General features: G+C 33.2%; 1 pseudogene; it reads left to right on the top strand.

Moving 5' to 3' along the window:
• Window positions 1–305: 305 nt before the first annotated feature.
• On the top strand, window positions 306–1,526 carry LOC114184462 (putative receptor protein kinase ZmPK1; annotated as a pseudogene).
• The last annotated feature ends 9,298 nt before the right edge of the window (window positions 1,527–10,824 follow it).

Genomic DNA, 10,824 nt, shown 5'->3' with positions numbered 1-10,824 from the left:
CTTTAAGCGAATATTCAACAATCTTTATCAATCACATGAAATCTTCATATACTTGGCATTATCAATTCTTTGTTTCAAGCTTGCTTGTTCTAACAATTACTATTATACATTTGTATGATGTACTTTGCACAAACTATCCTTAAATATTTGATAGATTTGGCTCACTCGGAAGATTCATTTCTTTTGATAGTTTTACTTTTATCACATATGATTTTGGTGCTACGAATCAAACAAGATTGAAACTTGATTCTAATGGTAACCTTAGAGTGGATACATTGCTTGATTAATGGTTTGTTTCGCGGCAAATGAGAGTTGACCCTTGCTATATCCATAGGATTTGTGGAGTTAACAGTGCGTGCATTTATGATCCTAAGAATGGAAGGAAGTGCTCGTGTCTTCCGGGACATAGAGTGCTGTCAACCTGTGTTCGTTTTATTTTGCAATAGAAGTGAGTCTACCTTCTTGGAGTTGCTGGGTGTTGACATTTATGGTTATGATGCTAAATTTTTTGAAGCTAATAACTATAACTATTGTAAGAATCTGTGCTTAGAAGATTGTAACTGTAAGGGCTTTCAGTACTTTCATACAATGATGCCAAGAACGTTTACAATTGCTACACCAAGATGCAATTGCTTAACAACCGCTGAACACCCGGTTTCAAAAGAACAATATACGTAAAAGTGCCTAAAAATCGTAGCCTTTTCAAGGAAGAATCTTTTCGTTCAAATGCGCATTTTGTGTTGTTCGAATTCCCAGAGTGTGTGACAAATATCATGTAAATAGGATTGTGAGGTTTTTTCTTTGGGTGGCCATTGTAATTGGTGCTATTGAATCGGTCTGCGTTTTTGTCGTGTGGGTTTTTGTAGTTAAGATGCGCCGAAAGTCTCATGCAGATAAACATGATTACTATCCTCTGACCGATAAATTCAGAAAATTTAGTTATTCAAAGTTAAAGAAAGCGACAAAGGGGTTCAGTGAAGAGATTGGAAGGGGTGCATGAGGGGTTTTGTACAAAGGTCTTTTATCATATCAAAGACACGCAACAATTAAGAGACTGAATAAATCTAAATAAGGAGAAGGAGAATCCTTGCTAAAATGAGCCTCATTGGAAGGCTTAACCACATGAACTTGATTGAAATGTGGGGATATTGTGCGGAGGGAAAGCATAGATTGTTGGTGTATGAGTATATGGAGAATGGTTCTTTAACGGAAAATTTCTCATCCAACACTCTTGATTGGAGTAAGAGATACAACATTGCTCTTGGAATAGCAAGAGTTCTAGCATATCGTCATGAAGAATGCTTGGAGTGGATTTTGCACTGTGATATAAAACCATGGAACATACTTCTTGATGCTAATTATCAACCCAAGGTAGCGGATTTTGTCCTGTCTAAGCTACAAAACAGGAACAACGTGAAGAATTCAAGTTTTTCAATGATAAGAGGAATAAGAGGGTACATGGACCAGAGTGGGTTCTGAACTTAGCAATAACATCGAAGGTTGATGTTTACAGCCATGGACCCTAAATCCCAATTTCATGTGCAATTCATACAATCTTCCACCAATTAAGCAATTACAGACAATCACACAACACACCAATCATACACATATCATAGAAATCAACTCCAAATGTCCTAACATCGCTAAAACCCCAAAAACTCGAGAGAATTGGGCAAGCCAGTTCGTAATGCCTAGCGGACAGCACCTAGCTGCCAGGCAGTGCATAGAAGAAAACGAGTTTTAAAAGCATAAGTCGCCTGGCAGGCCTTCAACGTTGCCAAGCGGTTTCTAGAAATTTCTAGAAACGCGACAGAATCCAACACAACTACAAATTACACAACCTATATCATCCAGAATAGCATGAAATCATATAAATGACATACAACACACAAAATTAACTCCCCTAACCTAGTTTCCTTGGCTTAAAGCTTCAAGTATTCCTTGGTTCTCCCTTGCTTCACCAATGGCCTTCCTTGGCTTCTCTCAATTCCACCTCAAGGGTTCGCTCACTCTCTCAATTCCACTGATTTTCGCACTTCTCTGCCTATCCAACACTAACAACTGCAGAAACCTTTCTTTACTCCCTCAATTTGCTTTTTAATGGTCTTTTAATGGTGGTTTAAAGTCCTAAAACGAAAATGTCTTATTGATGGTGTTAATTATCATTCAAGCACCTTAATTAGATTGTTTTCCACCCCCCTCCCCCATTGGCTGCTAGGCCTGCTAGGGTTTCCTTTAACCCTTGAACTTCAAGCCAAAACTAAAAAAACAAAAATAAAGATTAATTTGGGTTCTCCAAGGCTTGAACCCATAACACCATACCAATGTCAAATCAATGCTAAACCATCAAGCCAAATCATGTTTCTTGCTAACACATAATTCAAGGATGATATCCTCCTACAACATGATCACATATATAGAGATATAAAAACAAATAATTACACACAATTGGCATACATAGGACTTGAACCTAAGTCCTCTTACACAATTAAGTACTCTTAACCACTTGAGCTAGTACTTTTCTGCATCATACAAGTTAGAACTTAATGCTTTAAGACTTCCACTACCCGCATTTATTAATTATTTATTTATTTAATTAATTAAATTTTGCGGGTCTTACATGTTGCACTCTATGGGATTCATATTGTATGAGATTGGTTAGTTATTGGAGGGAAAATCGTGAAACACCTTATGCTACTATTATTCTTACTCATGCAAAGATAATGGCTACAGAAGGTTTTATTATAGTCACAAAACTATTTTATATTCTTTATTCGTTTTGAAGCTAATGTGCATAATTTGTAAATTAATTTAAATTATTTTGTATAGGTCCATGGCCGATGTCATTGTTTAATTGTTGGAATGGATTGAAGTTGATATTGGGAGATGATATAGCCGAACTAATTGAATTTAAAAAGGAATTTGCAAAGTAATATTTTTGTTATTATTAACCCTTTTGTTATTGGTGTAGGAGATTTCATGTGTAACTGTTCCACAAACACTTAAATTTAACTTAGGAAATGATGGTTGGAGTTATTTGGTTTGTAACTTATGCACGAAAAGAACACATGAAGTTGGTTCTTTTAAGTGTTTGAATTGTGATGGTTATAATGAGTATCTAAGAATGAGGTTAGTAATACCTGCCTAATATAATGATTTTAGTAATTCGTAATAGATGCATAATAGTTTGCCTATGTTACAATCTTATTTATGACTGAATATATGTTTGTAGATACAAGCTTGAACTTCAAGTGACTTATGGAAAAAAGGTTGCTAACTTCATGCTTTGAAGATTGCATCAATCTAATTGGTGTATCTGCTAGTGATTTGCGAAAAAAAATGATCAAGGTGGTACAACTTTATTTTTCCTAGAGTAATATAATAGTGTCAAAATCTTAGTAATATTTCATTTCATATTTCTTTTTGTTTGTATTAGGATGGTGAGGACGATCCTAAGTGTTTTCCAAATGATCTAGAAGATATTTGGGGGGAGGGGGGAGGGGTGTACTTTGGCTTTCAAGGTTAAGCTCCAAGGAAATATCCGACCAACTTCAGTAGTAAGAGTTTCAAGTGATCGTGAAATTATAGCTCACATTAGTAGTCTTCTTGGACAAACTAAGGTTTTAATTTTAATTCTTCTATATTGATTATGTCAAATATTTGTAATAGAACTGAAAATTACAAATTTTGCAGGTAATGGAAGTTGTTGAAGCTAAGGAAAATTGTGCCTATGAAATACAACCTAATATTGAGAAGTCGTTAGTGAGTAGATTTTAAGTTTATTGTGTTTACTATTACCGATGTTAGTGGTTTCTATGTTTTAATTGTATATGAAATAATGCAAGCAATGGTTAGGAGAAAACGTATCACTGACATTGACTTTGATATACATACTTATACTGGGAGTTTTTTAGTAAGTATTTAAATATTTGTCGTATTAGTGGTCCAATAGAAATTTATAAATTTGGATGTTAACTTTTACAGGCAATGGAACTTGCTGAATTTAGTGATAATGTTGTGTGTGACTTATCTACTGATACTGATAGTTCATTAGTAAGTATAATTTCACTAGAATTAGCATACTAATATTACTCCACACTTGGAAGCTCTAATATAGATTGATGGTGGTCATTGTAGATGTGCCTTTCTAAGACGACTAATCGTGACCCAGATATTGTTTTATGTGTGACGCCCAGAAAAGATCTATGTACTACCAGTAACCATGAATATGTAGAAGACCTTCCATCAAATATCATGAACTTTGATCTTTTAGAGGACATTCTGTTAGCCCAACTGCCAACTACAAAGACAATGGAGACTATCAAGAAGGAGAAATGATATTTATATTATGAAAGCTAGGGAAAATATTGTAGTAATGTTCTTTTAAAGTTTATGTATGTTTTGTCACAAATATTTTGACTCCTACCAATGCTACATTCCTTGGTCTTGTTTTGATAAATTAGAATTGTGAACCTTCTTTAACATTATAAATAGTTTTTACTATGAAAAGCGTACAACAAAGTTGGAACAATATTCATATATTGTGGATGCTATTATATGTTAAATGTATGAATATTTTGAATGTACAAATTTTATTAAAATTTTAAATTAGTGCAAATATTTTAGAAGTCGTATTTAGCAATTTAAATATCGTACTGAATGAATATCTTAATTTCTATAAATTTAACACTAAGCTATATTTTAAAAAAAAAGTATTATGCCATTACATACCTTAACGTTTTTATAGTTTGAAAATAAAATGTTCTTAATGCTTTTTAAAGTAAAGGTGATCCTTAAGATGTATAATAATACTAACTTTTGTTTCAACAATTCAAAAGTTACATTTCAGCCTATGCATTAAATTGTGCATATTGAAGAATTCTTGAAAAGACATTCATATCTTGATTGATCAGACCCGTATTTAATACGCCTAAAAATGTGAAACACTTAAATTTGACGGAGTAGTAGAACATACTAATGCATTAAAGAAATGAAGTTGTTGAATTATTTCTGCACTAGAAGCAATGTGAAACACTACATTATTAGTTTAGAATCTCATATATAATATAATCAAATGTAATTGTATAAAGCTAGCAGATAAGACACATTAAGGTGAAAAGACTTGCATTTAATAACTATAAATGATGTGTCCCAGTGATATGAATTTATAGTGGTGTAAAATTTGGCGGTAAAAATTCAGGATTCATCCATCCACTAATGTGCAATCATGAAAATATGAGTAATGATTATGTAAACAAAGCCTTTAATGGATAAACTGATAAGAATTTGGTAAATCAAATATGTTCAACATGGTTGAAGCACAATGTCCTCTACCTATTCATGAATTATTAGTAACATTTTCACTATTGAGGAAGGAGGAGTATGAACTTTTTCGTGAATGTTTTCTAAATTTCTTGTAGAATTTGTTTCTACAAACTACATATAAAAGTTATCAAACTTATTACAATGGCTGCTTATAACGTTTATATAATCTGCAAATGTTTTTGTTTCTCCACTAATTTTTAGTATGTGTATTTTTTTTTATGTAGTAGGATGAGCGATGAAAATACAAACTGCAGTACAAGTGCAAGAATAAAAAGAAAATTGATAATGGAAGAAAATAGGATGAAAGCTACATGCAAACAACAAAAGCGCGTTGAAAAGAAAACCAGAGATTGTACACCATTAGCTTATGTAACAACTTATTTTGTTAATCAACATACGTTTGATATGAAATTACAAATTGAATGTTCTGAAGGTAGATTCATAAATATTGAAAGAAATATTACTACAAACCGAAAAAAGCCACAAAGCTTGCTTCAGAAGTTTGAAAGCAGTGTTAATATAAACACAAATGTCTGTCATTCCAATATACCAACGCAATCAATTCATTTGGAAGATATTGACGAACTACAATCAGATTCAGATAAGTTAGAATCATTTGATGAACCAATAAAAGGTAAAACTATTTTGTTATAATGAAATTAATACTGATATCATTTACGAAATAATACAATTGTGCATGACTACTTATTAATCAATCAATCATGAAGTATATGATATGAACCATCAAAGCATCCACGAAAATGCAAGATAAGGATTCTAAAAATTATTTTGGAATATATAATTGTAATTATATATCAGAAGTTGAACTAATAATTATATCAATTTCCAAATTGTACGCAGATATAGGGGATCCAATCTATGTTTGTCAGCATTGCAATACATATATGTGGCATCTAGAATGCATTGGCAAATTTCATCATATGATTAATCCCAACTTTCAGCTGTGTTGTTCAAATGGAAAAGTTGAATTACTAATGTTGAAAACCCCCCCTAATGAGCTACATCAACTTTTATTTCAATAATATTCTAAATAGAGCAGAAGTTATCAAAAACACATTAGAACATACAACATGATGTCTGCATTCACATCTCTTGGAGAAAAAATTGACCACAAATACAACAATGGAGGTGGTCCACCAAATTTAAGAATCCAAGGACGTCATAGAATTAGTCATCTTCTACCACAAATTGGACAACAACCAAAGTTTGCTCAGCTATATATTTATGATATCGAAAATGAGATACATAATAGAATTCAATCTCTCGGGTATAATACATTGGTGTTAATAGTTGATATTATATTGTGTTGCATAATTATATTGATCTAAAATTCAATGTAGGAACAACAATTATATTGATGCTGAAATTGTTAGAACACTAACAAATATGCTAGACAAGTACAATGTGCATGCGAAATCTTTTAGGATGGCAAGGGACAGATATGTGGAACAACCATATCATAATCTTAAATTAAGACTTATAACTGATAGGAAAAAAGATGGATGTATATATAACATCCTCACGGCTTCAGAAGTAGCTGCATTAATAATAGGAGAAGTTGATACTACTTCTCCTAGGGATATTATTATGGAAATGTTATCATTCATCAAAAACAATCAGTTAAAGCTCAGGGTTGAAAAATACAATAACCTTTGTGCACCAAGTAATGAAAGCCACATTGAAGCTTCACAGAAAGGGAAACGTTTTGTGCTTCCATCGAGCTTTATTGGTGGTAGGAGATTTATGGATCAATTATATTTTGATGGCATGGCAATATGTGGTCATGTAGGATTCCCATATCTTTTTATAAATTTTACTTGCAATCCAAAATGGCCAGAGATTTCCAAAATATTGAACCATTTAAAATTAACTCCTTCAAACAGGCCAGATATTATTGCAAGCAGTATTCAGAATCAAATTTGAGCAACTACTATAAGATTTAACAAAGAAGAATATATTGGGAAGGGTCATAGCTTGTATGTATATTTGTTATTCTAATCATGTAATTGATTTGCGATTGCAGACATGTACAATATTGAATTCCAGAAATGTGGTTTACCACATGCTCATTTGTTGTTATTTTTGCATCCATGTAGAAAATATCCAACAGCAATGGATATTGACAAGGTAATCTCAGCTAAAATACCATGTCCCAAAGTAGATCTAGAATTAAATGCATGTGTAAAAGAACGTATGATTCACGGTCCATGTGGAATATCAAAGATATCATCTCCATGCATGAAAAATGGATCATGTTCTCGATTTTATTCAAAGAAATTTAAAAATACTACTACAACACATGTAGCAAGTAATAAATATTGTTCTCTCCACAAGGACTTGTGCAACACATGACAACTCTCACAATTCACAACTCAAGTAGATAACAAAGCTCACAAAAACACAAAGAAACTCTTTTTGGTATTTTATCAAACAATTGGTGGTGTGGAACATAAATCTCACATAGATTATATACAATTGTCAAGACTAGATGCACTTTATTCTCATGCATTCACAAACATCTCAATTCCAATTTCATGCCAAAATCAACTCACAAAAATACTCAAATCCTATTCCTAGCGACTTTGAGTCTATGATAACTCGTCTAGTTCTAATTCCTTGAATCCTCAACAAATGAAATCATGCATTAAGTTCAAGAGTCTTAAGATTACTAATGAATCATGTTTTATCCCTAGATACAAGCTCCATTAGGCATTCAACTTCATTTCTAGGTTCAAAAGACATTTTCTAACGCCTCAAGAACCATAAATCATGCATGGGTGGCCAAACCAAAGCAAGCATTAAGAATGAAAATCAAATGTTAACATAGAAATGGAAAAACATATGGATTAACATCACAAAATACACAAGAATTTAGTTCATCACATATAATCTCAACAAATAGGTTTAGCTCTTTATGGTGGAAAACCTAGGTTTTACAAATTAGAGAGATAGGGAAGAGATGGAAACCAAAGAGAAGATGCAAGCCCTCTCCCAAGGTTCTTAGCAGCTGCTCCATGCTCCAATTGTGCCTCCCTTTCGCATCAACACCTCCAATTCATAACCCATCTTCCTCTTTAACCCCAAAAGGGGGAAAAACCACCATGAATGGAGGAGAAGACCCAAGAAGAAGTGGTAGAGCTTCCCAACACCCCTAGCAACCTCCAAGAGGCTCTCTAAGCACCCAAAAGTGTTTTTCTATTGTGCAAAATGAGGAATTCTTCCAAACCCTTGCGAGAAACAAGATTAAAAACCCATTTTTTGACATGCGAGCGACACCACCGCTCAGCCTTGTCTCAGCAGCGCTCAACGCCAAATTTTGTGAACTGATTGGCATTCAGCCCCACTTTTCACCGCTCAGCCTTGTGGCGCTCAGCCCTAGTTATCCACCGCTCAGCCTTGGGCAGTTTGACAACATTATGTATTTGAAGCACTGGGTGTGATTCTAGTGGCGCCCAACACAGTTATTTGCTTCAAATCAATCTTTTCTTGTCCAATCATGCTCCCTTGAGTTCTTGCTTGTTTTCCTACACTACAAATGCTTCCTATTAAGTTATTTAACACACTTAAAAGAGATATTAGAGGCAAAACAAGCATAAAACAACTAAAATACAAAACAATACAAAACACACTAAACTTGAGGATATAACAAGATAAAAGTTAGGAAAGAGTCAATTTATTCATGACAATAAACACACAAAAGGAGGTAAAAATGGACATTATCACATTGTGAAGAATGACATTGCACTAGATAACTGTTTTGTGGTGCCTTACAATCCTATGATATTACTGAAATATCAGGCTCATGTCAATGTAGAATGGTGCAACTGATGCAATTCAATCAAGTACTTATTTAAGTACATCAATAAGGGTTGTGATAGAATTACCACTAACATAGTTTCCAATGACAAGGATGGTTCCTCACATGAACTTCCCACCGATGAAATCAAACAATATATTGATTGCAGATATATTTCTCCATGTGAAGCATGTTGGAGAATATTTTCATTTCCAATTTGTGGAAGAAATTCAATTGTTGAACGATTATTTTTTAATCTACCAAGTGATCAATCAATGTACTTCAAGGATGGTGATGATATTGACAAAATCATGGGAAAACCAACAGTTAGGGAGTCAATGTTCACAAGTTGGATGAAGTGCAATAAGAAATATTCTAATGCAAGGGATTTAACATATCCACAATTTGTAACTAGGTATGTTTATAATAAGAATCTAAGGTGTTGGAAACCAAGGACAAAGGGAAACACCATTGGAAGACTTATGTGGGTTCCCCTAGCAATTAGTGAACTTTTCTACCTAAAGAGGATGCTAACAATTATAAAAGGTCCAATATCATACATAAATTTACGAACTATTGAAAACATAACATATCCTACCTTTAGAGAAGCATGTGAAGCTTCTGAATTTTTAGCAGATGATACTGAATATGTGGAAGCTATCAAGAAGCCAAAGAATGGGGATCAGGAAACTTCTTGAGGAGATTATTTGTAACTATCCTCATGTCAAATACCATCAACAAACCTAATGATCTCTGGAAGAAAACATGGGAATAGTTGTCTGATGGAATTTTATATAATCAAAGAATTATTGCTAGAAATCCAGGTAAAATTCACTTTAACAATATCAAACTTAAGTTTCAACTTCAAAATATATTAACTTAAATCGCTTGTTGCAAGCCTCAACTGAATATGGAAATGCTGCAAAATTTGACCTTGATTGAAATTGAAAAGCTATTATAGAATAATAGGAGACCATTAAAAGAATTCCCCTCCATGCCTTATCCTAATGATTTTGCAGTAAAGTATTGTGGAAATAGATTAGTATATGCAAAACTTGATTACAAGAAAGATGATGAGCTACATATGTTTCAATCAAATTTTAACACTATGATATGTTACTGATGTTTTCTAAGTATGTTTCTAATACAACTTATTGGAATATAACATAATTATTATTCAATTGTAGATGAACAAAGACATATTTTCCAAAAGATTATAAGCGTTGTCCATCATCAAAAAAGGGGGATGTTCTTTTTATATGGATATGGAGGGATAGGAAAAACATTTATGCCAAACACGTTATCTTCAGCTCTTTGTTCTGAAGCAAAAATAGTGTTAACTATTGCATCAAGTGGCATAACTTCTTTGTTATTGCCTGGAGGTAGAATAACTCATTCAAAATTTAATATTCCAGTTCCTACACTTGAACACTCTGTCTGCAACATAATAAAGGATAGTGAACTATCAGAGTTGATAAAATTGGCCAACCTCATAATTTGGGATGAAGCATCAATGGCACACGAGATTTGTTTTGAAACACCAGATTGAACTTTAAAAGATATCATGAGAGACAACAACAAATTGATTTAGTTTTTGGTGGCAAAGTAATAGTATTTGGAGGGGATTTTAAACAAATTCTTCTTATTATTCCTCGAGGTAGCAAATCTGATATAGTTCATGC

The sequence above is a fragment of the Vigna unguiculata genome, chromosome 5 (assembly GCF_037176805.1).
Source record: "Vigna unguiculata cultivar grain cowpea cultivar isolate G323 ecotype 2 chromosome 5, ASM3717680v1, whole genome shotgun sequence".
Classification (NCBI taxonomy): Eukaryota; Viridiplantae; Streptophyta; class Magnoliopsida; order Fabales; family Fabaceae; genus Vigna; species Vigna unguiculata.
The sequence above is the reverse complement of the archived record's forward strand: the minus strand, read 5'-3'. Positions and strand labels throughout refer to the sequence as shown.